General features: G+C 42.6%; 1 long non-coding RNA gene and 27 other non-coding genes across 28 annotated transcripts; 27 read left to right on the forward strand and 1 right to left on the reverse strand.

Annotated features, from left to right (window-relative positions):
* Window positions 1–667: 667 nt before the first annotated feature.
* On the reverse strand, window positions 668–11,412 carry LOC138968679 (uncharacterized). Its single transcript, XR_011456259.1, has 4 exons — window positions 11,254–11,412; window positions 6,953–7,028; window positions 2,491–2,571; window positions 668–1,472 (listed from the first exon to the last, which is right to left on the reverse strand). It is a non-coding gene; the product is annotated as an uncharacterized lncRNA (long non-coding RNA).
* An 8,574-nt stretch (window positions 11,413–19,986) lies between these two features.
* On the forward strand, window positions 19,987–20,105 carry LOC138970014 (5S ribosomal RNA). Its single transcript, XR_011456798.1, has one exon. It is a non-coding gene; the product is annotated as a 5S ribosomal RNA (ribosomal RNA).
* Window positions 20,106–20,180: 75 nt separating this feature from the next.
* LOC138970025 (5S ribosomal RNA) lies at window positions 20,181–20,299 on the forward strand. The gene has a single exon (XR_011456809.1). It is a non-coding gene; the product is annotated as a 5S ribosomal RNA (ribosomal RNA).
* Window positions 20,300–20,374: 75 nt separating this feature from the next.
* Window positions 20,375–20,493, forward strand: LOC138970046 (5S ribosomal RNA). The gene has a single exon (XR_011456829.1). It is a non-coding gene; the product is annotated as a 5S ribosomal RNA (ribosomal RNA).
* A 75-nt stretch (window positions 20,494–20,568) lies between these two features.
* Window positions 20,569–20,687, forward strand: LOC138970033 (5S ribosomal RNA). The gene has a single exon (XR_011456816.1). It is a non-coding gene; the product is annotated as a 5S ribosomal RNA (ribosomal RNA).
* Window positions 20,688–20,762: 75 nt separating this feature from the next.
* Window positions 20,763–20,881, forward strand: LOC138970037 (5S ribosomal RNA). Its single transcript, XR_011456820.1, has one exon. It is a non-coding gene; the product is annotated as a 5S ribosomal RNA (ribosomal RNA).
* A 75-nt stretch (window positions 20,882–20,956) lies between these two features.
* On the forward strand, window positions 20,957–21,075 carry LOC138970034 (5S ribosomal RNA). Its single transcript, XR_011456817.1, has one exon. It is a non-coding gene; the product is annotated as a 5S ribosomal RNA (ribosomal RNA).
* A 75-nt stretch (window positions 21,076–21,150) lies between these two features.
* On the forward strand, window positions 21,151–21,269 carry LOC138970048 (5S ribosomal RNA). Its single transcript, XR_011456830.1, has one exon. It is a non-coding gene; the product is annotated as a 5S ribosomal RNA (ribosomal RNA).
* Window positions 21,270–21,344: 75 nt separating this feature from the next.
* On the forward strand, window positions 21,345–21,463 carry LOC138970058 (5S ribosomal RNA). The gene has a single exon (XR_011456839.1). It is a non-coding gene; the product is annotated as a 5S ribosomal RNA (ribosomal RNA).
* A 75-nt stretch (window positions 21,464–21,538) lies between these two features.
* Window positions 21,539–21,657, forward strand: LOC138970060 (5S ribosomal RNA). The gene has a single exon (XR_011456841.1). It is a non-coding gene; the product is annotated as a 5S ribosomal RNA (ribosomal RNA).
* Window positions 21,658–21,732: 75 nt separating this feature from the next.
* Window positions 21,733–21,851, forward strand: LOC138970061 (5S ribosomal RNA). The gene has a single exon (XR_011456842.1). It is a non-coding gene; the product is annotated as a 5S ribosomal RNA (ribosomal RNA).
* A 75-nt stretch (window positions 21,852–21,926) lies between these two features.
* Window positions 21,927–22,045, forward strand: LOC138970063 (5S ribosomal RNA). The gene has a single exon (XR_011456843.1). It is a non-coding gene; the product is annotated as a 5S ribosomal RNA (ribosomal RNA).
* A 75-nt stretch (window positions 22,046–22,120) lies between these two features.
* Window positions 22,121–22,239, forward strand: LOC138970064 (5S ribosomal RNA). The gene has a single exon (XR_011456844.1). It is a non-coding gene; the product is annotated as a 5S ribosomal RNA (ribosomal RNA).
* Window positions 22,240–22,314: 75 nt separating this feature from the next.
* Window positions 22,315–22,433, forward strand: LOC138970065 (5S ribosomal RNA). The gene has a single exon (XR_011456845.1). It is a non-coding gene; the product is annotated as a 5S ribosomal RNA (ribosomal RNA).
* Window positions 22,434–22,508: 75 nt separating this feature from the next.
* On the forward strand, window positions 22,509–22,627 carry LOC138970066 (5S ribosomal RNA). The gene has a single exon (XR_011456846.1). It is a non-coding gene; the product is annotated as a 5S ribosomal RNA (ribosomal RNA).
* A 75-nt stretch (window positions 22,628–22,702) lies between these two features.
* LOC138970067 (5S ribosomal RNA) lies at window positions 22,703–22,821 on the forward strand. Its single transcript, XR_011456847.1, has one exon. It is a non-coding gene; the product is annotated as a 5S ribosomal RNA (ribosomal RNA).
* A 75-nt stretch (window positions 22,822–22,896) lies between these two features.
* LOC138970068 (5S ribosomal RNA) lies at window positions 22,897–23,015 on the forward strand. Its single transcript, XR_011456849.1, has one exon. It is a non-coding gene; the product is annotated as a 5S ribosomal RNA (ribosomal RNA).
* Window positions 23,016–23,090: 75 nt separating this feature from the next.
* Window positions 23,091–23,209, forward strand: LOC138970069 (5S ribosomal RNA). Its single transcript, XR_011456850.1, has one exon. It is a non-coding gene; the product is annotated as a 5S ribosomal RNA (ribosomal RNA).
* A 75-nt stretch (window positions 23,210–23,284) lies between these two features.
* Window positions 23,285–23,403, forward strand: LOC138970070 (5S ribosomal RNA). Its single transcript, XR_011456851.1, has one exon. It is a non-coding gene; the product is annotated as a 5S ribosomal RNA (ribosomal RNA).
* A 75-nt stretch (window positions 23,404–23,478) lies between these two features.
* LOC138970072 (5S ribosomal RNA) lies at window positions 23,479–23,597 on the forward strand. Its single transcript, XR_011456853.1, has one exon. It is a non-coding gene; the product is annotated as a 5S ribosomal RNA (ribosomal RNA).
* A 75-nt stretch (window positions 23,598–23,672) lies between these two features.
* LOC138970073 (5S ribosomal RNA) lies at window positions 23,673–23,791 on the forward strand. Its single transcript, XR_011456855.1, has one exon. It is a non-coding gene; the product is annotated as a 5S ribosomal RNA (ribosomal RNA).
* A 75-nt stretch (window positions 23,792–23,866) lies between these two features.
* Window positions 23,867–23,985, forward strand: LOC138970074 (5S ribosomal RNA). The gene has a single exon (XR_011456856.1). It is a non-coding gene; the product is annotated as a 5S ribosomal RNA (ribosomal RNA).
* Window positions 23,986–24,060: 75 nt separating this feature from the next.
* Window positions 24,061–24,179, forward strand: LOC138970075 (5S ribosomal RNA). Its single transcript, XR_011456857.1, has one exon. It is a non-coding gene; the product is annotated as a 5S ribosomal RNA (ribosomal RNA).
* Window positions 24,180–24,254: 75 nt separating this feature from the next.
* LOC138970076 (5S ribosomal RNA) lies at window positions 24,255–24,373 on the forward strand. The gene has a single exon (XR_011456858.1). It is a non-coding gene; the product is annotated as a 5S ribosomal RNA (ribosomal RNA).
* A 75-nt stretch (window positions 24,374–24,448) lies between these two features.
* On the forward strand, window positions 24,449–24,567 carry LOC138969714 (5S ribosomal RNA). Its single transcript, XR_011456514.1, has one exon. It is a non-coding gene; the product is annotated as a 5S ribosomal RNA (ribosomal RNA).
* A 75-nt stretch (window positions 24,568–24,642) lies between these two features.
* LOC138969715 (5S ribosomal RNA) lies at window positions 24,643–24,761 on the forward strand. Its single transcript, XR_011456515.1, has one exon. It is a non-coding gene; the product is annotated as a 5S ribosomal RNA (ribosomal RNA).
* Window positions 24,762–24,836: 75 nt separating this feature from the next.
* On the forward strand, window positions 24,837–24,955 carry LOC138969716 (5S ribosomal RNA). The gene has a single exon (XR_011456516.1). It is a non-coding gene; the product is annotated as a 5S ribosomal RNA (ribosomal RNA).
* Window positions 24,956–25,030: 75 nt separating this feature from the next.
* Window positions 25,031–25,149, forward strand: LOC138969717 (5S ribosomal RNA). The gene has a single exon (XR_011456517.1). It is a non-coding gene; the product is annotated as a 5S ribosomal RNA (ribosomal RNA).
* The last annotated feature ends 52 nt before the right edge of the window (window positions 25,150–25,201 follow it).

Raw genomic sequence — 25,201 nt, forward strand, 5'->3', positions numbered from 1 at the left:
TATGTATGTGTGTGTGCGTTTATGTGTGCGTGTGTTTGTGCGTTTATGTGTTTGTTAGTTTATGTATGTGTGTGTGTGTGTGTGTGTGCGTGCGTGCGTGTGTGTGTGTGTGTGTGTGTGTGTGTTTGTACATCCGTGCGTGTATATGTTAAAGTATGTGAATTAAGACCGGCACGGTTGGCCTGGTGGTAAGGCGTCCGCCCCGTGATCTGGAGGTCGTGGGTTCGAACCCCGGCCGGGTCATACCCAAGACTTTAAAATTGGCAATCTAGTGACTGCCCCGCCTGGCGTCTGGCATTATGGGGTTAGTGCTAGGACTGGTTGGTCCGGTGTCAGAATAATGTGACTGGGTGAGACATGAAGTCTGTGCTGCGACTTCTGTCTTGTGTGTGGCGCACGTTATATGTCAAAGCAGCACCGCCCTAATATGGCCCTTCGTGGTCGGCTGGGCGTTAAACAAACAAACAAACAAACAAAATGTGAAGTAAGGGAGTTATGTTGGTAACAATTGAAAAATGCAGCATCATTGTTTCACATTCTGAATGCATCGTTGTGTACATTATTCTTCATTCGCGCTCTCTTCGTTTTGCCTAATTTGCAGAAACACAGACGAAAACACGCACGCGCATTCACAAAAATCCGAATAACAGGTGAGTACACAACTTGCTAAGCATTATGTATTTTATTCCAGTATTTTGACATTAAAGCTTGCAGTCGAGTGCAAACGACTCCAAGAGGCAATAAAACGTCTTCAAGGTGACAAGGACGTTAGTCTGTTATTCGCCTTTTTACTGCTACTGTTCTTTTTTTTCAACAGAGTAGGGCCGAGTGTTACACAGACAGCTGACGGGCAGTTCTAAAGGCTGAAGGCCGTAGGACACTGCTTGGACATTTTTAAAACCCTTCTTGGTTGGACACTGAAAGTACAAGGGAGTAAGCGCATTGTGCTTTTAGTTATGCGCTATAGAAATCTCCTTAATAAATAAATAAATAAATGAAGAAAAACTGTGTAATCCGGAAGGACAACTTCGTAATTTTTGTGTGCAGAGAATGAAAATAAAACTCTGGCTGCTAGCTTGCATAAAAGAAGCAACCAAGCAGTGAGACTGGGGGAGGGGGGGGGGGGGGGGCACGCAAAACAGACAGACAAGCAGACAGACACCAACAACCCCGACGAATCATTCAAAGCTTCTGAGCCTCAAGGGAACTCGAGACAGTCCCGGAAACTCTCAGAGTGACGAAGAGTGAAAGCGCAGCGTCGGAGAACCGTCAGATGACTGCGCCCCGCTGTACTTGGCACCGTCTCGTAGCCCCCGCCCGCCATCATCGCCGCTGGGTCCTCCATCATGGCGCGGCTCAGCCGGGCAACATAGATCTAAAGGTGGCCATACTGTTTGGGCCGAGCAAACCGGTAAGCCCGGTCATGTTCCCCGACATCAAATTCGCAATGATGGTCGGCATCCGGCTTGGTGCTGAAACCCCAAAGCAGACAGGGAGTGAGGTAAGGTAAAGGTAAAGGTGAGGTGAGGTAGGTAAGGTAAGGTGGCGTGAGGTGAGGTTAGGTAAGGTAAGGTAAAATGAGGTGAGGTGAGGTGAGGTAAGGTAAAATGAGGTGAGGTGAGGTAAGGTAAGGTAAGGTAAGGTGACGTGAGGTTATGTAAGGTAAGGTAAAGTGAGGTGAGGTGAGGTGAGCTAAGGTAAGGGGTAAGGTAAGGTAAGGTTAGGTGAGGGTCGACAGAGAGAGAGAGCGAGACAGAGACACAGAGAGAGACACAGAGAGAAAGAGAGAGAGAGACATACAGACAGACAAACAGACACAGACAGACAGACACTTGCCATCGCTCATACAAGTTACAAATAAATTCCTTTCCGGGGACAATGATAATCAAGTTAATGAATAAGTTTCCAAACACCACCCCAGTATAGATAAATAGATAAACCAATCAATAAATCAATCAATACATAAAAATAAATGAATAAAGAAATAAATAACATATACAAAATCTCTGAATCTAAAAATCAATGAATCAATCAATTCATTAATTGATTAATTCATCAATAAGTAAATGAATCAACAAAATAAATAAATGATAAGTACAATAAATGAATAAAGAAATAAATAGATAATAAATAAATACATAAATAAATACAAAAGTAAATAAACAAATAAATAAATAGACGAAGACAAAAAAAAAGTGAGGTCGGTTAAGTACCTTCTAAACATATCTCAATTGCTGTACACACACGCACACACACACACACACACACACACACACACACACACACACACACGCACACACACACACACACACACACACACACACACACTAATACACATACACGCACATACACGCACGCACATACACACACGCACATACACGCACGCACGTGCACACATACATTACACACACACACACACACACACACCAGGGGCGGATCACAACATTTTTAAGGGGGGGAGGGTTCCAAATTTCTTTTAGGTGGCCATACCGTTTGGGCCGAGCAAACCGGTAAGCCCGGTCATGTTCCTCGACATCAAATTCGCAATGATGGTCGGCATCCGGCTTGGTGCTGAAACCCCAAAGCAGACAGGGAGTGAGGTAAGGTAAAGGTAAAGGTGAGGTGAGGTAAGGTAAGGTAAGGTGGCGTGAGGTGAGGTTAGGTAAGGTAAGGTAAAATGAGGTGAGGTGAGGTGAGGTAAGGTAAGGTAAAATGAGGTGAGGTGAGGTAAGGTAAGGTAAGGTGACGTGAGGTGAGGTTAGGTAAGGTAAGGTAAAGTGAGGTGAGGTGAGGTAAGGTAAGGTAAGGGGTATGGTAAGGTAAGGTTAGGTGAGGGTCGACAGAGAGAGAGAGCGAGACAGAGACACAGAGAGAGACACAGAGAGAAAGAGAGAGAGAGACATACAGACAGACAGACAGACAGACAGACAGACAGACACTTGCCATCGCTCATACAAGTCACAAATAAATTCCTTTCCGGGGACAATAATAATCAAGTTAATGAATAAGTCCCCAAACACCATCCCAGTATAGATAAATAGATCAACCAATCAATAAATCAATCAATACATAAAAATAAATGAATAAAGAAATAAATAACATATACAAAATCTCTGAATCTAAAAATCAATGAATCAATCAATTCATTAATTGATTAATTCATCAATAAGTAAATGAATCAACAAAATAAATAAATGATAAGTACAATAAATAAATAAATACATAAATAGATAATAAATAAATACATAAATAAATACAAAAGTAAATAAACAAACAAATAAATAAATAGACGAAGACAAAAAAAAAGTGAGGTCGGTTGAGTACCTTCTAAACATATCTCAATTGCTGTACACACACGCACACACACACACACGCACACACACACGCACACACACACACACACACACACACGCACACACACACGCACACACACACACACACACACAAATACACACACACACGCACATACACGCACGCACGTGCACACATACATTACACACACTCACACACACACACACACCCCACACACACACACCCCCACACACACACACACACCAGGGGCGGATCACAACATTTTTAAGGGGAGGGGGGTTTCCAAATTTCTTTTAGGGACAGATCGACGACGCGAAGCCCCCCCCCCCCCCCCCTCAACTCCGAAAAATAATGATAAAAACAAGGAAAATTGAGCAATCTAGTGCAACCTCAGCCGACAATTACCGAAGTACCTTCCAAAACTGTCATTATAGAAGACTAAGGCCGGCTTTTAGGGGGGCCCGGGGGCACAAAGGACAATTTTGATAAATACAAGGAAAGTGAAACAATCTGGCGCAAACTGAGCCATCATGTTTTCTTTATTTTCAAATTTGTTTCTTTATTTAGAAAACAACAACTTTTTGTTCTCCATTTTTGTTTTTAGGCTTGGGGGAGGGGGGTGGGGTCCGGAAACCCAGGAAACCCCCCCTGGATCCGCCCCTGCACACGCACATACACACATACACACACACGCACACACGCCGGCACGCACGCAGACACACGCACAGACACACACCTTACCCCCCTCCTCTCACACACGCAACACACACACACAGACGCACTGACGTAAACGTGACTAACTAAAATAGACACACCCCTCACTACCTACTCCCCCCCCCCAACACACAGACACACACGCATGACACCTGCACAGTCGCATATTATCAACATAAAGAAAATGTGCAGACATATTGGTGACATAAGATGAAGTGATGAATGTCCCACCAAGGCTTATTATTCATTCGCAGATTTCCTTTCAGTTACAGTCTTATCTATCACCCTATACAGCACATATTTACATAACCTTCATGTAACCTTCGCTGCATCATGTTTAGAACTGAATACTCCGGAAAAAGAAAGTCGCCTACATTCCATGCTTTTTAAGCAGCATGAAACATAAATTACAAGGGTCATCCTCGACAGACGTCTCCCAAAAAGGTATAAACATTCTACTACGTCTGCAGACACAGAATATCCGCATAAAGATTAATATGCCACTAATTAAAAGAACTACGGTCACCCAACCCTATGAAGATGGAGGATTAAAGATGGTTGACGTGAAAAGTTTTCTGTCATCTCTAAAAATTGTTTGGTTAAAAAGAGTTGATGGTCTTACTGGATTAATATCAAGATTATTGTTTAAAGCATTTCCATCTGTTACAACAATTAATATGAGAGGAGAGGAATTTGCAAATGTTTTGATGCAGAGAATGGAAAACCCGTTTTGGACCAATGTTTTTAAACATAAGAAACTACATGGAAAATGTGACCCTATAACCTTTAACGATTTTGTATCAGAATGTTTACATTATAATGTTAATATTCGGAGAGATAAAAAGACAGTGTACATTCAAAATTGGATCGACAATGGAATAGCTCAGATTGTTCATATTTTGGGACAAAATGGGTACTTATCCTATAATGCGTTTAAAATCAAATATCCAAATGTGCGAGGCGATTTTGTATTGTATCAAGGTGTAATCCAGGCTGTTAAGAAATATCAGAGAAAAATCGGCTTAGAATTTGATAAACATTTTATTATGACAGAGCCCATTGTGTGGAAATGTATTTGTAAAGGTAAGACACAACTTATTTACCAAAATCTGATTGAACATGCTACGATCCCAAAATGTATCGAAAAATGGTCTGAATCTTTAGACTGTTTGTTAGATAAGAAGGCTATTTATCAACATGTTTTTAAAACAACAAAAGACACTTGTCTGAGATGGTTCCAGTACCGATTATTGTGCAGAATTTTGCCCACAGAAAGGTTTCTATTTTTGCGAAAAATTGTGGATACGTCATTATGTACATTTTGTGGTAGAAATGAAGAAACCCTTTAACATATGTTTTGGGAGTGTGATAAAGTGCAGACTTTTTGGATAAAATTTGTAAATTGGCTAAAGACGAACTGCACCCATTGCGACAATTTAAAACTGTCTAAAGAACTGGTTCTTCTTGGAGTGGCGAACAATGTAGTCACCGATAAAGCTTTTGATATGTTATTAATCTGTGCCAAACACCACGTATATATTTCTAAAATGAACAAAAAGACCCCTCATTTTCAGACATTTAGTAGAAACTTTAAGCAAAGATTTATTTGTGAAAAGTATAACGCAGTTGTGAATAATACAGTAGATAAATTCTACAAGGATTGGCGCCTGTATATGCACTTTTTGATGTAACCATTCGGTTTTTTCGTTCTTAAAACCTTTTGATAATGCGACCACCAAACCACTGAACACTCCCCCCCCCCTCCCCATTCCATCTTCCCACCCCATGTATGTTGTAATTGTCCAAGTGTGTTTTTCTGTTATATGATTCTGTCCTTTCGGTTAGGTGATGTCCTGTAATGTACAGCATATACATGTTAAAAAAAAAATGCACAAAAAGAGAATAAAAAAATAAAAAAAATTACAAGGGTCATCCTCGACAGACGTCTCCCAAAAAGGTATAAACATTCTACTACGTCTGCAGACACAGAATATCCGCATAAAGATTAATATGCCACTGTTTGTTTGGAAGTGCTGGTTATCAAATAGAATAAAATAGAATAACATAAAACTAAATAAGACGGACGCAGTGGCCCCGTGGAAGAGACGCCGGTGTAACACGAAATGTTTACTCCACGAAAAATTTACTCCGGAGTAAAATTTTCGTACGAAATTCTTACTCCGAGTACACCTTCCGTACGAGAAAAGAACTCCCTAAGTAATTTTCTCGTGTAATGGGGGAGTACTTTTTTTCGTAAAGGGAGTAACATTTTCGTACGACATTTTTACTCCGGAGTAAAAATCTCGTGGGAGTAATTTTCTCGTGTTACACTGGCCTCCCAAGCGGAGGGTCGTGGGTCCGAATCCCGGCCGCGCCTGGTGGGTTTCTGGTGGCGATTTTTCCGATCTCAAAGGTCAACTAATAAGCAGACCTGCTAGTGTCTTAGCCCCTTCGTGTGTACACGCAAGCACAAGACCAAGTGTGCACAGAAAAGACCATGTAATCCATGCCAGACTTCGGCGTGTTATAGAAACACGAACATTCCCAGCATGCTTCCCCCGAAAGCGGCGTATGGCTGCCTAAATGGCGGGGTAAAAACTGCCATACACGTAAAAACCCACCCGAGCAAAATAACCAGTATCGTATAATACTCTCTAGTCCTTAAAAGGCTAAGTACCTGTGGGATATGAAACACCATTTTATCGATCGTGCAAAAAACACGAATGTATGTGTGGAGTTTCAGCCCATGAACGCAGAAGAAGAAGAAGAAGAAGAAGAAGAAGAAGAAGAAATAAAATAAAATAAGATTTAAAAATCTTAAAAAAAATAGAAAAACACACACAAAAACACAACATAATAATCTAAAACACAATACCAAAAAAAAGAACAAAAACATGAACAAATCAATAAACATTTGAAGCCTCACCCGGCTGAGCAGCTACATGCACGAAAAGGCAGGCCAGGACCAGGACAGCGATCATCACAAGCTTCATCATCTTCAACTGAAAGTCAAAGCAATCCTTTTTATGGCTGGTGTAAGTAAAACAACGTTTTCTTCGAAGTCTGAAGCACGAACGGTTTCATTTAATGCTATTAAATGCTATTGCAAGTGTGTTCCATAAGGTTAGAACTGGGTTTTTTTTCATTAGAAAAATCGTTTTGTAAACCCTTTGAGACAAACTGGGGCTTTAATCAGGCTAAAAGGTCGATCTTCAACGCGCTTGCTTGTTTGGAGGAGCCGCCTTGCTGTAAAGATGTCAGTAAGTGGGTTCATGACCCAAACAGGAAGGAGTGTGCTTTGAAGCCTGACATTATGTCTGTCAGGGACACATTAATTAATGACATTACATTGTGTCATATTGTCCTGTTGTGAAGAAAACCAGATTGTCTAAAATCACACTGGTGAAGACAGTCATTCATTAAACTGACACATTAAATACGTACATGTTAATTTACTGTGCCACAGATTAATGTACGGTTAAACATACAGATACCAAGTGTTTTATGTAGTGCTATTTTTTGTATTGATTAAAAGGGCACGCCAGTTAAGCGTCTTCCAAAACGTAAAACAAAAACGAGAAGAAAAACAAAACAAGAAAAAACAACACGTACATCGTTCGTCCAGTGCGGTATAACATACCAGCATGGTCGTATACTTTGAATTAATACGACGTTTTCACAACTAGTAAGTGTTTCCTCTGTACACAATCTTTGACAAGGCGAGGAATTGCTTCTTGTGTGAGTGAGTAGTTAATTAGGATTATCCTACATACGTGAGAGAGACACTCGTGAGATAATAATCGTTCAAATCACACGTGTGTATAGGACGGGCGCCTGTGGCGGGGTGGTAAGACGTCGGCCTCTTAATCAGAAGGTCGAGGGTTCGAATCCCGGTCGCGGCCGCCTGGTGGGTTAAGTGTGGAGATTTTTCCGATCTCCCAGGTCAACTTATGTGCAGACCTGCTAGTGGCTTATCCCCCTTCGTGTGTACACGCAAGCACAAGACCAAGTGCGCACGGAAAAGATCCTGTAATCCATGTCAGAGTTCGGTGGGTTATAGAAACACGAAAATATCCAGCATGCTTCCTCCGAATGGCGGGGTAAAAACGGTCATACACGTACAATTCCACTCGTGCAAAAAACACGAGTGTACGTGGGAGTTTCAGCCCACGAACGGAGAAGAAGAAAAAGACACGTGTGTATATCATGTAAATGAGGTCATGTCAAGCAAGTCTGACAGGGACCTGTTTTTCCACTGCTTATGATGCCAAAGTCACCGAGACAAACGTCATTATAGAAATAAAAATTGTGCTCGCTCGATGAATTTTTAGAACTAACACGTCACGCCACACTTTCAGAGTGACGTTTCTTTACTTTGACGTAACAGATTGCACGAGACTTTAGAAGAGATCGAGGTTCCAAAACAAGCGTCTTCAATTTAGCTGCCTCGACTGCAGGACATTGTCAGTAAAATACACGTAAATACAGTATGTAGGATAAACAGAATACTACATGGCTTGCTGTTTCGTACCAGATTTACACTCGTTGATTTTTCAAATAGTGAACAGCTCGCTTTCGCTCGCAGTTCAATATTAAAAAAAAACAACTCTTGTAAATCTGGTACGATACAGCAAGCCATGTATGTAGTATTCTCTATATCTCTGACTAAACCGGCCTGATCCTAAAATCCATGGTGTGTAATTACTGATTACTAGCCCGTTGGGTGCCAAGAGGGAGCGTGTACGCTCGTGACCATTTTCTTCTGAGGCTTTCATGGGAACTCGCACAAATTGTGCTTAACGTGTTTAACCACAAGACGAAGACGAAAAACCCGTTTGCACTGCACTAATAAACTCGTTTAAATTAAAACTAGTATCTTCTATTATCTAATTATCTATTACATATATAAACATAATATGGATGTAAGCGTGTCTGTCTGTCTAGTGTGTCTGTGGTCGCCATACCTCAGAGATGGCAAGACAAGACAAGACAAGACAAAATCTTTATTATCGAGGGTAATAGATAAGCAAGAATATTGCTTTTTTACATCCAGCCCTCGCCCTAATATATTATAATAATATATTATAATATAATATATTATAATATATTATAATAACTAAGAGGCAGGAGCAAGATAGTGTTCATGCACACTGCCTTAGAGCCGCAGATGTGCACCTGGGTTTTAGTTTCTTTTTAATTAGTAATTACATTTTTAATTTAATTGCTAGTAATTCATTGTTTTCTTTCTCAGATTATGAACCTCCCCCTTATTAAATACAGCATAATATCTAAAGCAAATTCAGTTCAATGCATAGTGTTCACCTATGGCAAGCACATAATACCAGTGACTTTAGAGACTCTCTATTGCTCATATGAGAAGAAGAAATGAAGAAGAAAATAATTAACCAGACAGTTCAGGAAATGTGAAGAAGCAAAGGGAGGTAACTATTACTGTACTTTGTAATACAATGAAGAGAGGTAACACCTGTCATAGATTTAAAAGAAGGCTGTTCACATGAAAACTGCTGGCTGTGTGCATAAATGTGCATGTACATGCAGTTCTCTGGTTAGGAAAACTCTCAATATATTTGTGTGCAAAGGATTTACAAGTTTCGCAAATTGCAAATGCCCCCTGCTTAAAGGCAGAGTAAGCCTCCCGTAAACCATCACAGATACGGTCAGGCTTTTACACACAGTACAAACACCCTTTCATTTAAACACTCACCAATTGAGAACATCCTAGGTGCCCTCCGTAAAGAGCGAACAATTTTCAAAGAATTTATTTTTGCGTGGTTTATCTTACCCCTGAGCCATCGTGAACCCGTGTGATCCAGTTTTCCCTTTTCAGTCACAATGCAGTCGTCATAGTTAGTCATTTGAATGCGACTCGACGTGAGCTTATCTACAATAGCACGTTTTTTTATGCACGAAACAACGGCTGTGGTTCACAAGAACTCTAGCGATGGCTTTTGACTGTTGAGAGGAACGGCGATTTGCACTGATAAACCGGCCGTCGTCTGCTACGACCCTTGCGTGACCCTGCTTCCGGGCTTTTCTTTTTTTAAACTTTCACAACTTCGAATTGTTCTGATCTTGTCTTGATGAAAAACGAATTCTTTTATGATTAAAGAATGTTTGTGTAACAAGCTGTCAATTTATTATTTAGATTTTAAAAGTTAGGTCTAGCGCAAAAACGAGGCGCCGTTGTTGTTAACGGAACAAGTCTACGAAAATAAATTCTTGGAAAATGTCTCACGCTCGACAGAAAGCAGCCAGGATGTTCCCGTTCGGTGAGCGTTCAAATGGAAGTATGCTTGTACTGTATTTAGACGCTCGGGGAGCTCTGTGATGGTTTACGGGAGGCTTACTGTGCCTTTAAGTCCCTCCCGCGAGAACACCAAGTGCATTCCGCTAGTCTGGTCGCGAAATAATCGTCGCCCATTTGGGTTGACTGACTCGAGGGTTAGTGATCCAATGTCATTCAAACTCATTTTCCTTAAATATCAATGTTTCTTATGCATTCTGCCTAAAACCTGAATAGAAATCTAGAAAAACAGAAATGTCCGAGCAAAATGGAAACAGGTAGCCTACATCTTTTATGGACCTGCCTGCAATATTTCCTTTATATTTAGTTAAGCTTTGAGTAGGCCCTAAATGTTTTAACATAAACGGAGAATCGAGACGAGGGTGGTGGTGGTGTGTGTGTGTGTGTGTGTGTGTTGACGGGGTTGACTACTAGTATACATATTTATGAGTGTTAGTTTGCGTCTGACGTCATATAGCTCTAAGAAGGGAAATCCAGTGTTCAATCAGTACATATAGTGCACGATGAAAGACACGAATGACAGTGGTAAAGAAAGTACAAGAGGCTATGTGTCGACGGGCGATAACCGAAGCAGTTTTTTTCTCCCATTTATATTTCAATTCCACGCATTTCTTGTTTCCCTTTTCATGTGTCCAACGTCGGATGTTATTTTTTTAATTTTTTTTTTTATTCGGCATTAAACAAATAAACAAAACCTGACTAAAACAGGTCGAATAAATACCGACACAATGTAATGGTTCTTAGAGGACAGCACGTTTCGCCCTGCAGTCCGGACTGACGATCTAACAGCGAACGACAAGAAGAAGAAGAAGTAATGGTTCTTGATGTACTGTTATCTCTATTGTTTTAATAAAAAATTAAAAAATTGTTACTCCACACAAATAGAAAATCTGGACACTTACCTGTTAGGTTTTGATGACAGGAACAGAGACAATGAGAAGATATGACCAGTAGTAGTTGACTGTTCCTCTTGTGATAGACGGGGACTTCTGGTAGAGAGACAGACATCGCTTTGCCTTTTAAAGATTACCGCTGACGTTACGTCATCAAGCTTTGTCACGCGCGGAGTCATGACATTTTAATGTTAATTGCGGCAGATATATCTAAATAATTTTTTTTGCTCAGTTTATTATATCACTGCCTTTTTTTTCTCGAAAGTAATAGGGCAGAATAGAGACGGGGGGGTATGTGGGTTAAAGTTGGAGAAAGTGATAGAAGGTGACAGAATAGTTCCTTTTGGGGAAACGATTGAAGAGTAAAGGCCTTGTCACATTTGCGTTAAAGCCCTGTCCAGACTTGGCCGCCGTTTTACGCTCTATGCGCCGCAGGCCGTTTTGTGCGTCGCGCGGGATTTGCCGAGTGGCCACACATCGACGATTCTTTTCACAACGCGGTATCAGTGGAGCGGGTCAGCTGACAAGAAGGTTCAGTTGCATTCGACTGCTGCGCCGCGAGCGGCTGACGTCATCGCTCTGGTTTGCTCTGATTGGTCAAATTTCCGTCGTTCTATGTCTGTGTCATAGAAATTAGAACACGCGCTATTCTTCTGCAAATAACGCTTCGCGATTATAGCACGCTGCGGCGCTCCCACGTGGGCCGTTTTGAGCATAAGTCAAATGTGGACAGGGTCGGCCGGGAGTGTCTGGACGGGCCTTTATGCAGGGTGTCACACTTGCCTTACGCTTAAGCAATCACCTCTGCGCATGAGCCTATAAATGTCAAAATCATAAGCTTTGGGAGTCATTCTCCAAAACTGGTTAGTGGGAATATGGACCAAATATAAAGCTTGATTAATTACACATTAACATGCTTCCATTTGAAACTTCGAGGACGTCATCGTGGATTGACGCCCAACCAAAGCTAATTGAAGCCCGACGGAGCGAAGCGTTTAATGTTATTTTTTTCTAAATAAAAAAGTAATTTTTTACATGTTTACAAATAAACATTGGCACGTACATAATCATAATGGTGAGACATTGGCTATGTCCAAGCAATCGGGGTCTGCATCTTCGCCGGTAGCAAAGGACGTTACGAACGTACACTTCCAAAATGTCAACGTGGCTACGTTATAGTCACTAGCTCGTATTTATATTTCTGAGGCTAGAACTTAAACACATGTGCATCTTTGTAGATCTAGAGCTTGAGCTCTTCCAAACATGACCCAAATCTGGTTGACCCAAGTCAAATTTCAGGGTCACAACAGGGTCAATTTGGGATCTTAAAATGGAAAATTATCAATGTTTTGAACATTTTTAAAACTAGAGTTTACACTTTAACCATTTCTAGGATTGGATGCCCCTTCTGACGTGACCAAAATCTGGTTGACGTTTGTGAAATGTCAAGGTCACAACGGAGTGATGTTCGAATCAAAACATGGAAAAATTATTAAATTCTTGAAGATTTTAAAAGCTAGACCATTGACATCTCATTCGCTTCTATAGGATTCGATGACCTTCAAACATGAACCAAGTTTGGTCGACCTAGGGGTATTGTTTGGGTAAAAAAATGTAAAAATGTAACTTTATTAAACTTCTGTTCATACCAAAACCAAAGTCTACTTGATCTGTTTCAAGTTTCAAGGTCACAGTGTGGTCAATATTTTGTAACAAAGCAAAAAATATTGTTTGAAAAGTGTATGGTGCTTACATCTTGGATACTTCCAACTGTTTTGAGGTTTGACTACTTCTGGACATCGAAGTCTTGTCTGGTTGATCCTGGTTATATTACTAGGTCACAACAGGTTTGAGTTCGGATCAACAATGATCAAATCGTCACTTTCTTTAATGTCAAGTGAGCTAGAACAACAGATAGTTTGGTTCTTATCTATATTCCGTTTGGCAAAAAGTGAGTCGCATAAAGATTTTCTCTGTTTGTGTGACTCCAAATTGACCCCTCTGAAAGCTTCACGTATCATGAAAATTGGCATCACTTTTATCATAAACCAAACAGCATCAAACCTTTGGAGCCTGTGACGTTTCAGAGGTATTACTAGAAGGCATTAGTGAAAATGACACATTTATATTATGGACCTCAACGCAATCCCGCTGTGACCTTGACGTTTGACTTTATCAACCAGACTTTCACCATGCGTGGAGAACATCATACACTATAAAACGCGTGGGAAGAATTTAACAGTTTTTCTAATATTGATCCAGATGGGACACTGCTAGCTGTGACCGTGAAATTTGACAAACATTAACCAGGAGGCCACTTTTTTTGTAAAAGATTTTGAAAGTGTGTAAAATGTAGGTAACAAGCGCCTTGAGTCGCCTTGTGTGGTGAGATATGTGCGCGATATAAATACTCGTAAATAAAATAAATAAAAATAAAAATAAATGTAATGGATCCAGCTTTAAAACATGCAATACTATGACAATTGTCCAGGTTGGAAAGAAACTGTAATCTTGCTGTGGCCTTGAAATTTGAGGAGGTTTGATGTGACTTGCATTATACCTGGGGGTCATCAAACTTTGGTAGTGTGCCAAGTTTCACCGCCCTAGCTTCAAAAACATGCGAGATAACCTCAATGACACATTTATATTTTTGACCTCAACAAGACCCCGCTGTGACCTTGATGCTTGGCGTTTTCATCAAGACTTTATAAAGACTAGACAGTGTAAAGGACAGCATACTCTAGAAATGTGTGTATTTTCACAGCTCGTGCTATAAACGTATTGACGAAATGAAAATATTCCAAATTTTGAACCAAACCTGACCCCGCAATGACCTTGAAATTGACACAGATTAACCAGGTCACTTTCTTTTTAAATGTCATCAACATTCTAAAAGTATGTTAAGTTGGCTAAAGTGTAATGTTTCTAGCTTTAAAACATGTAAGACAACGAACATTTTCCAATTTGGAAAGCAACTTTACACCTTACTGTGACCTTTGAATTTGATGAGGTTTAATGTGACCTGCGCCACACAAGGGGGTCATAAAACCTTGGAAGTGTGCCAAGTTTCAAAGCCCTAGCTTCAAAAATATGTGAGAAATCCTCAATGACAAATCTTTATGTTTGACCTCAACGCAACCCTGCTGTGACCTTGACCTTTCCAACCTAAACTGTAATCGCGTGTAGAGGTCATCATACACTAAAAATGTCTGTATTCTCAAAGTTTGTGCTATAAACGCGCTGAATAAATTGACACTATTCCAAATTTTGAACCAGATGTGACCCCACTGTGACCTTGACATTTTAGAAAGATTAACCAGGTGGTCACTTTTGTTAAGATTTCATCGCCTGTCAAATGGTTGTGTGATGTGTCTAGTGTGTTGGCGAAGTGTTTTGTGCTTGTCACCTCTCGCTTACAGCCCTCACCGCTGGCTAGCACCGTCCTTTTCAGGACAACGCGAAAAGAGAGCAGCTTGCGTCAGTCTCTCCTGCCAGTACATAACCTCTCCACAGCAAGCCCTTTGTAGTGCCTCCATCGTGGCGACAGGCGTGAACTGGGTACCGAAAGGCCCCAGGCTGAACTACAAGGACTCGGAGGAGGTTGGCCCCTAGACGTGTGGCATGCAGGCCCACCGGCGTGTGGATACGCCCTGGTGCCAACGAACCAACCCCCAACTATGGGTTAAATAGCCGGGCAGGACAGGCTCGTCAACCCTGGAAGGCAGCTGTCCTAGGAGAAGATCACTCCAAAATTAAAACGAGGGCAGAGGAGGCTCACTATCCCTGCAAGGAAACTCCTCTAGGAGAAGGACCACTCCAAATTTAAACCCACGTAGTCCCCCGAAGACGGAAGACATCGGCCATTAGGCGGGGAGCAGACCGGATGTCTACGCTTACTACGACAAATGATTGTGTCCATGTAAAGTATGTAAAGTCTAACTGATCTAGCTTTAAAACATGTAAGACGTACAACAATTGTCCAGTTTGGAAAGGAAATTTAACCTCGCTGTGACCTTGAAATTCAATGTGGTTTAATGTGATCTGTACCATATCTGGGGGTCACCATACTTTGGTAGTGTGCCAAGTTTCAAAGCCCTAGCTTCAGAAACGTGCGAGATAACCTGAATGCTACGTCTCAGTGCCATGTTGAATAATATAACGAACAAAATTCCCGTTATTTGTGAAATAATTTGAGTGCATTTATCTTTTCTTTTCATAATTGGGTTCCAACATCTGTTGTCTTATCAAAAATCACAATATCAGTCTTGTTTGTCAATTTTTATTTTTTAGCCCCTTTGTCCGCTTTTTGTGCGCACCTTTTGGCACTTAGTCATATATACTCCCGATATACCCCCAACTCAGTACTTTCTGTACATAACGCAAAGAAGGAGTTGGGGGTTTATCAGCAAGGGCGGATCTGGGGGGGGGGTTACACGGGTTACGTAACCCCCCCACCCCCCCCAAAAAAAGAGGTAATTTATTGGCTCAGGATGCACCAGATAGCTCTATTTTGCTTCTTTGGATAAAAAAAATTTCTTTGGATAAAAAAAATGCCCCCGGACCCCCCTAGAAGCTTAGGCGCCTTCGGCGCCGTCAACTTGTATCTTCGCAGTCATTTTGTAACCCCCCCCTCCAAAGTGAATTGATCCGCCCTTGTATCGGGAGTATATATGTACTCCCGATATACCCCCAACTCAGTACTTTCTGTACATAGCGCAAGAGGAGTTGGGGGTATATCGGGAGTATATATATACACACAGCATGACTGACAAACTACACATTTCCACTCAAAATGGTTCTTTTTTGGGGAAAAGAGAGAGAAGTAAGGGGAGTTGATGTACACACACACACACACCAAACATATACAATATACCTGTTTAGTGTTATCTGAAATAAGAGATAGAAATAATAATGTTATGCATATGAGTAAATGGTTTGAACACACACACACACACACACACACACACACACACACACACACACACACACACACACACACACACACACACACACATATATATATACACACACAAACACACACACACACACACATACACACACAGTGCACAGACACGCACAGTCACACACACACACACACACACACAGTGTACACACATGCAGGCACACACACACACACACACACACACACACACACACACACACACACACACACACACACAAACACACACACTAGCCTTCTATAGGTTAGAAGAGACCAAGGGATTGCTTGGTTTTAAAATTACAACGTCTGAGACTGATGGAGCAAATCCTGCCTGACTTATTTTTATAAAAGGGCAGCAAAAAAAATTGAAGAAACAACAGCCCATTTCAGGTCATATAAGACAAGCAGAAAGATTTACACAATAAAACAAGTGCGCATCATTTCTAGTTTTGGCACTTGGCAATAGTAGCCTAAGTTAGTTCAAACTAGCAGAGAGGTATTTCCATGATACATGTAATTACAACTTGTAACTTTTAATACCCTAGATTTTGCAAACTGAAGACAGTCTTGCTGCAAGGAACCATTATTCCAAACCCAGAACCTCATTGTATATCTTTTGAAGCAATTTGAAATCTTCTTCTCTTTCTTCTTTAGCGTTTGACGGTATTAGAGCGGGTTTTTTCCCTGTAAATATGACCTAGCTTAATTCAGGCCATGGGGAGGGCTTAATTAACATACAAAATATGCTTTGCTTTAAAATGCAGTATGATAGCTAGCATACTTCAAATCATAACGGGGAGAGGGAGGAGGGGAGGGGGGGGAGAAAGGGATTGAGAATCATATTTATACCTGAACACACGTATCTCTGAACACACACACACACACACACACACACACACACACACACACACACACACGCGTGCACGCACACACACACACCCTCACACGCACTGACACACACACACATGAACACACACTCACAGACATGGCATAGAAAGTTAATGCAAGTTCTAAACTGACTCACTTAACCCCATGCATCCAATATAAATACAACTTAGATACCATCTTGCATCAGTAAAGTAAATATAGCATGCAAATTTAATAGTGCGGCCTGCATGTTTTAGCTATGTAGCTTTCATGGTTAGTCGTTGCGTGGTCAAAAAGACGAATACAAGAAGGGAAAAAATACTCTTTTATAATTATGTTATTTGCGTTGAAAAATTAAAAACAAGCTAGCTGCTACCTGCAAGACAATAACATTTTAACAGCAGCCAACAGTAGTCATGACAACATTATACAATCACATGCATCAATAATACTCACAGCATGCAATAATAATAAATGAACATAATACTGAAAAAGCAAAACAAGTTCATGCAACAATACTAAATGAAAATAATACTGAAAAATCATAAAGGCAACAGTTTCACATCTGGGTATAAACTCTAGTTTTATCCCTTGTTGTCTGCGTAAACTAGTAAACTATTAATGAGGTACGCATCATCATGAAACATTTAAAATCAGTTCAATGGTATTAAAGGGAGACAACAGCTGTAAACCACTCCTGGACTTGCAGTTGAAAAATTGCCTCCCCTGGATACCATTTTCTCATATTTCGGCTTGTAGTTTTGTGGGATTTTTTATGTTACATGTACGCTTTTTTGTATCAGATTTTTTACATTATTTTTCCCAAGCACTCTGGTACGAGGTATGATCCAAACAAAATGATCAAACCCTGATCATACAAGTCTCAGGCCATTGATCATAAAAAGTAATATATCATTTGAAAGCTAGCCCAAACATTTCACTGGTATAATGTACCTCCAAAAGATAACGTCATTTGGTTACTACGTCATAAATGACGAGGTTGTAAAATACGTCACTTTTGGGTTGTGCTTCAAAACGGGGTCTTTTGTCAAGCACCATGAAAATCTTCACTTCTTTGAAGAGTGTAGCTGGGTAATGTTACAACCAAAATGTCTACAAAGCTGAAGAACGTTACATGAATCAAAGCTGTTCCATATTCGACAATCTGACAAAAGAAAAGGGAAATTGAAACTGGGGAAAAGGGGAATAACTCTGACAAGCCCAAAAGACTTCTGAAGAGCGCTTTAAACGAGAATAATGTAGCTGCTGTGTCAAAATTTAAGAACTAAGATTAAAAAGTGTACATGCGGGTATAAAGAGCAAAACTTCAACTTTCATATGGAACAATCCAGAGAGTTCTACTCAATGATCTTCCGCTTCAAAAGCTGGCCGCAAAATGGGTGCCTCATTAGCTGACAAGGGAACGGAAGGACCATCAGGGTCCTCTCGCACGCGATCTGCTCAACCGTTGTGAAACCAGCAGACCCAAATTTGTTATTACTGTAATCACTGATTATGAGACTTTGGTTTCCTTCTACTGTAGTGCCAGAAAACACAGAAACAAAGCGTGTCTAGACCAAAATGACGAGATGCATCAAATTTGTAAGCGAGGTTTTCAAAGCAGAAACAGGGCTATTCGCTGTATTTTTCGACCACGAAGGTCCCGTTGCAGTCGATATTCTGTCTACTGACAGCACTGTCATTGTCACATACTATGCAGAAACCGTTTTACCCAAACTTATTCACGAGTTTAGCAGTCAGCGACCAAACTGCGAAACCCAGACTGCCCTTCTCCTTCATGAAAATGTCGGTCTCCTCAAAAGAAGGGCCGTAACTCCATTCCTATATGACCAAATAATCCCATTTTTGCCTCACACATTCTTCAGATCTGATTACACCCCTTGAGGTTGCTGAATATACCCTCTTTGAACTTCAGACTTTTTGCCAACAAGTTTCATTGCACCCAGGACCTACAAAAAAGACGTCAAATCAGAGCTGAAAAGCAACCCCAAATAAGGCCACATTAAGGCCTTTTCTGATTGGCTTAGACACGTGTGACTCTGCATCGATGTCGGAGGAGAGTAGTTCTAATGACTGCTGTAATTTGGGCCATATACGCCAAACGGTCTCTGCGAAAATCACATTTGATCATTTTTTTTGGATCATACCTCGTATGAGACTTCTGTGCTTGCAACCAGAAGAGAAGCAAGCTCTGTTGCTCTATTGCACTCTATTAAAAGCTACCAAATGACAATGGTCAATGGGAACATTCGTTTTCAAGGGACCTTTAGCTCTACTGTACAGATTATTGGTTTAAATCAAGCACTACAAATGGCCTGGCAGTTTAAGATCTACATCGAAGCACATGTATAATTATAAGCCTAAGGAGAATGTTGACACCCCTCTACAAGCACAAGCAAAAGAACAAGATTTTAAAACGTCAAAAAGTCTCTGAAAAAAAATCCTTCACAAACATTTCTCAACTGCAGCAATGATGACATAACATGCCTTTTCTCTGAATCTAAACCAATTCTGAAATTTCAGATTCGTTCCGCTTAACACTCTAGCATGAAACAAGTGCTAGTTAAATCTTAATGGTAAAGAAATTGTTAATGATTTTTAGCATGCAGTTAAAACAATTAATATGGTCAAAAACACTACTCCCTATCAGCCTTCAGAGAACATATAAGGGAAGACTAGCAAACACCTTCACACAACAGCAGTAGCTAGCAAGGACTTATAATGAACCTATAAACGAGCATAAAAGACGTTTGTTAGATACACACTGGCGTTAAGTGGAGGGTATGTAAGGAGATACCTAAACAGTGACCGCCTGGGAACACCGGGTGCAGTTGGCAACCTTTATTTTATTTGATTTTGGTTAAATGTGCCTTCCCTCAGCATTGATAGGGCTTAATTTTCACTTCACTTTCGCCAACGGCCACACCACGTTGAAAGCACCGGTTCTCGTCCGATCACCGAAGTTAAGCAACGTCGGGCCCGGTTAGTACTTGGATGGGTGACCGCCTGGGAACACCGGGTGCAGTTGGCAACCTTTATTTTATTTGATTTTGGTTCAATGTTCCTTCCCTCAGCATTGATAGGGCTTAATTTTCACTTCACTTTCGCCAACGGCCACACCACGTTGAAAGCACCGGTTCTCGTCCGATCACCGAAGTTAAGCAACGTCGGGCCCGGTTAGTACTTGGATGGGTGACCGCCTGGGAACACCGGGTGCAGTTGGCAACCTTTATTTTATTTGATTTTGGTTCAATGTTCCTTCCCTCAGCATTGATAGGGCTTAATTTTCACTTCACTTTCGCCAACGGCCACACCACGTTGAAAGCACCGGTTCTCGTCCGATCACCGAAGTTAAGCAACGTCGGGCCCGGTTAGTACTTGGATTTGTGACCGCCTGGGAACACCGGGTGCAGTTGGCAACCTTTATTTTATTTGATTTTGGTTAAATGTTCCTTCCCTCAGCATTGATAGGGCTTAATTTTCACTTCACTTACGCCAACGGCCACACCACGTTCAAAGCACCGGTTCTCGTCCGATCACCGAAGTTAAGCAACGTCGGGCCCGGTTAGTACTTGGATGGGTGACCGCCTGGGAACACCGGGTGCAGTTGGCAACCTTTATTTTATTTGATTTTGGTTAAATGTGCCTTCCCTCAGCATTGATAGGGCTTAATTTTCACTTCACTTTCGCCAACGGCCACACCACGTTGAAAGCACCGGTTCTCGTCCGATCACCGAAGTTAAGCAACGTCGGGCCCGGTTAGTACTTGGATGGGTGACCGCCTGGGAACACCGGGTGCAGTTGGCAACCTTTATTTTATTTGATTTTGGTTAAATGTTCCTTCCCTCAGCATTGATAGGGCTTAATTTTCACTTCACTTTCGCCAACGGCCACACCACGTTCAAAGCACCGGTTCTCGTCCGATCACCGAAGTTAAGCAACGTCGGGCCCGGTTAGTACTTGGATGGGTGACCGCCTGGGAACACCGGGTGCAGTTGGCAACCTTTATTTTATTTGATTTTGGTTAAATGTGCCTTCCCTCAGCATTGATAGGGCTTAATTTTCACTTCACTTTCGCCAACGGCCACACCACGTTGAAAGCACCGGTTCTCGTCCGATCACCGAAGTTAAGCAACGTCGGGCCCGGTTAGTACTTGGATGGGTGACCGCCTGGGAACACCGGGTGCAGTTGGCAACCTTTATTTTATTTGATTTTGGTTAAATGTTCCTTCCCTCAGCATTGATAGGGCTTAATTTTCACTTCACTTTCGCCAACGGCCACACCACGTTGAAAGCACCGGTTCTCGTCCGATCACCGAAGTTAAGCAACGTCGGGCCCGGTTAGTACTTGGATGGGTGACCGCCTGGGAACACCGGGTGCAGTTGGCAACCTTTATTTTATTTGATTTTGGTTCAATGTTCCTTCCCTCAGCATTGATAGGGCTTAATTTTCACTTCACTTTCGCCAACGGCCACACCACGTTGAAAGCACCGGTTCTCGTCCGATCACCGAAGTTAAGCAACGTCGGGCCCGGTTAGTACTTGGATGGGTGACCGCCTGGGAACACCGGGTGCAGTTGGCAACCTTTATTTTATTTGATTTTGGTTCAATGTTCCTTCCCTCAGCATTGATAGGGCTTAATTTTCACTTCACTTTCGCCAACGGCCACACCACGTTGAAAGCACCGGTTCTCGTCCGATCACCGAAGTTAAGCAACGTCGGGCCCGGTTAGTACTTGGATGGGTGACCGCCTGGGAACACCGGGTGCAGTTGGCAACCTTTATTTTATTTGATTTTGGTTAAATGTTCCTTCCCTCAGCATTGATAGGGCTTAATTTTCACTTCACTTTCGCCAACGGCCACACCACGTTGAAAGCACCGGTTCTCGTCCGATCACCGAAGTTAAGCAACGTCGGGCCCGGTTAGTACTTGGATGGGTGACCGCCTGGGAACACCGGGTGCAGTTGGCAACCTTTATTTTATTTGATTTTGGTTAAATGTTCCTTCCCTCAGCATTGATAGGGCTTAATTTTCACTTCACTTTCGCCAACGGCCACACCACGTTGAAAGCACCGGTTCTCGTCCGATCACCGAAGTTAAGCAACGTCGGGCCCGGTTAGTACTTGGATGGGTGACCGCCTGGGAACACCGGGTGCAGTTGGCAACCTTTATTTTATTTGATTTTGGTTAAATGTTCCTTCCCTCAGCATTGATAGGGCTTAATTTTCACTTCACTTTCGCCAACGGCCACACCACGTTGAAAGCACCGGTTCTCGTCCGATCACCGAAGTTAAGCAACGTCGGGCCCGGTTAGTACTTGGATGGGTGACCGCCTGGGAACACCGGGTGCAGTTGGCAACCTTTATTTTATTTGATTTTGGTTAAATGTTCCTTCCCTCAGCATTGATAGGGCTTAATTTTCACTTCACTTTCGCCAACGGCCACACCACGTTGAAAGCACCGGTTCTCGTCCGATCACCGAAGTTAAGCAACGTCGGGCCCGGTTAGTACTTGGATGGGTGACCGCCTGGGAACACCGGGTGCAGTTGGCAACCTTTATTTTATTTGATTTTGGTTAAATGTTCCTTCCCTCAGCATTGATAGGGCTTAATTTTCACTTCACTTTCGCCAACGGCCACACCACGTTGAAAGCACCGGTTCTCGTCCGATCACCGAAGTTAAGCAACGTCGGGCCCGGTTAGTACTTGGATGGGTGACCGCCTGGGAACACCGGGTGCAGTTGGCAACCTTTATTTTATTTGATTTTGGTTAAATGTTCCTTCCCTCAGCATTGATAGGGCTTAATTTTCACTTCACTTTCGCCAACGGCCACACCACGTTGAAAGCACCGGTTCTCGTCCGATCACCGAAGTTAAGCAACGTCGGGCCCGGTTAGTACTTGGATGGGTGACCGCCTGGGAACACCGGGTGCAGTTGGCAACCTTTATTTTATTTGATTTTGGTTAAATGTTCCTTCCCTCAGCATTGATAGGGCTTAATTTTCACTTCACTTTCGCCAACGGCCACACCACGTTGAAAGCACCGGTTCTCGTCCGATCACCGAAGTTAAGCAACGTCGGGCCCGGTTAGTACTTGGATGGGTGACCGCCTGGGAACACCGGGTGCAGTTGGCAACCTTTATTTTATTTGATTTTGGTTAAATGTTCCTTCCCTCAGCATTGATAGGGCTTAATTTTCACTTCACTTTCGCCAACGGCCACACCACGTTGAAAGCACCGGTTCTCGTCCGATCACCGAAGTTAAGCAACGTCGGGCCCGGTTAGTACTTGGATGGGTGACCGCCTGGGAACACCGGGTGCAGTTGGCAACCTTTATTTTATTTGATTTTGGTTAAATGTTCCTTCCCTCAGCATTGATAGGGCTTAATTTTCACTTCACTTTCGCCAACGGCCACACCACGTTGAAAGCACCGGTTCTCGTCCGATCACCGAAGTTAAGCAACGTCGGGCCCGGTTAGTACTTGGATGGGTGACCGCCTGGGAACACCGGGTGCAGTTGGCAACCTTTATTTTATTTGATTTTGGTTAAATGTTCCTTCCCTCAGCATTGATAGGGCTTAATTTTCACTTCACTTTCGCCAACGGCCACACCACGTTGAAAGCACCGGTTCTCGTCCGATCACCGAAGTTAAGCAACGTCGGGCCCGGTTAGTACTTGGATGGGTGACCGCCTGGGAACACCGGGTGCAGTTGGCAACCTTTATTTTATTTGATTTTGGTTAAATGTTCCTTCCCTCAGCATTGATAGGGCTTAATTTTCACTTCACTTTCGCCAACGGCCACACCACGTTGAAAGCACCGGTTCTCGTCCGATCACCGAAGTTAAGCAACGTCGGGCCCGGTTAGTACTTGGATGGGTGACCGCCTGGGAACACCGGGTGCAGTTGGCAACCTTTATTTTATTTGATTTTGGTTAAATGTTCCTTCCCTCAGCATTGATAGGGCTTAATTTTCACTTCACTTTCGCCAACGGCCACACCACGTTGAAAGCACCGGTTCTCGTCCGATCACCGAAGTTAAGCAACGTCGGGCCCGGTTAGTACTTGGATGGGTGACCGCCTGGGAACACCGGGTGCAGTTGGCAACCTTTATTTTATTTGATTTTGGTTAAATGTTCCTTCCCTCAGCATTGATAGGGCTTAATTTTCACTTCACTTTCGCCAACGGCCACACCACGTTGAAAGCACCGGTTCTCGTCCGATCACCGAAGTTAAGCAACGTCGGGCCCGGTTAGTACTTGGATGGGTGACCGCCTGGGAACACCGGGTGCAGTTGGCAACCTTTATTTTATTTGATTTTGGTTAAATGTTCCTTCCCTCAGCATTGATAGGGCTTAATTTTCACTTCACTTTCGCCAACGGCCACACCACGTTGAAAGCACCGGTTCTCGTCCGATCACCGAAGTTAAGCAACGTCGGGCCCGGTTAGTACTTGGATGGGTGACCGCCTGGGAACACCGGGTGCAGTTGGCAACCTTTATTTTATTTGATTTTGGTTCAATGTTCCTTCCCTCAGCATTGATAGGGCTTAATTTTCACTTCACTTTCGCCAACGGCCACACCACGTTGAAAGCACCGGTTCTCGTCCGATCACCGAAGTTAAGCAACGTCGGGCCCGGTTAGTACTTGGATGGGTGACCGCCTGGGAACACCGGGTGCAGTTGGCAACCTTTATTTTATTTGATTTTGGTTCAATGTTCCTTCCCTCAGCATTGATAGGGCTTAATTTTCACTTCACTTTCGCCAACGGCCACACCACGTTGAAAGCACCGGTTCTCGTCCGATCACCGAAGTTAAGCAACGTCGGGCCCGGTTAGTACTTGGATGGGTGACCGCCTGGGAACACCGGGTGCAGTTGGCAACCTTTATTTTATTTGATTTTGGTTAAATGTTCCTTCCCTCAGCATTGATAGGGCTTAATTTTCACTTCACTTTCGCCAACGGCCACACCACGTTGAAAGCACCGGTTCTCGTCCGATCACCGAAGTTAAGCAACGTCGGGCCCGGTTAGTACTTGGATGGGTGACCGCCTGGGAACACCGGGTGCAGTTGGCAACCTTTATTTTATTTGATTTTGGTTAAATGTGCCTTCCCTCAGCATTGATAG

The sequence above is a fragment of the Littorina saxatilis genome, linkage group LG6 (genome assembly GCF_037325665.1).
Source record: "Littorina saxatilis isolate snail1 linkage group LG6, US_GU_Lsax_2.0, whole genome shotgun sequence".
Taxonomy (NCBI): Eukaryota; Metazoa; Mollusca; class Gastropoda; order Littorinimorpha; family Littorinidae; genus Littorina; species Littorina saxatilis.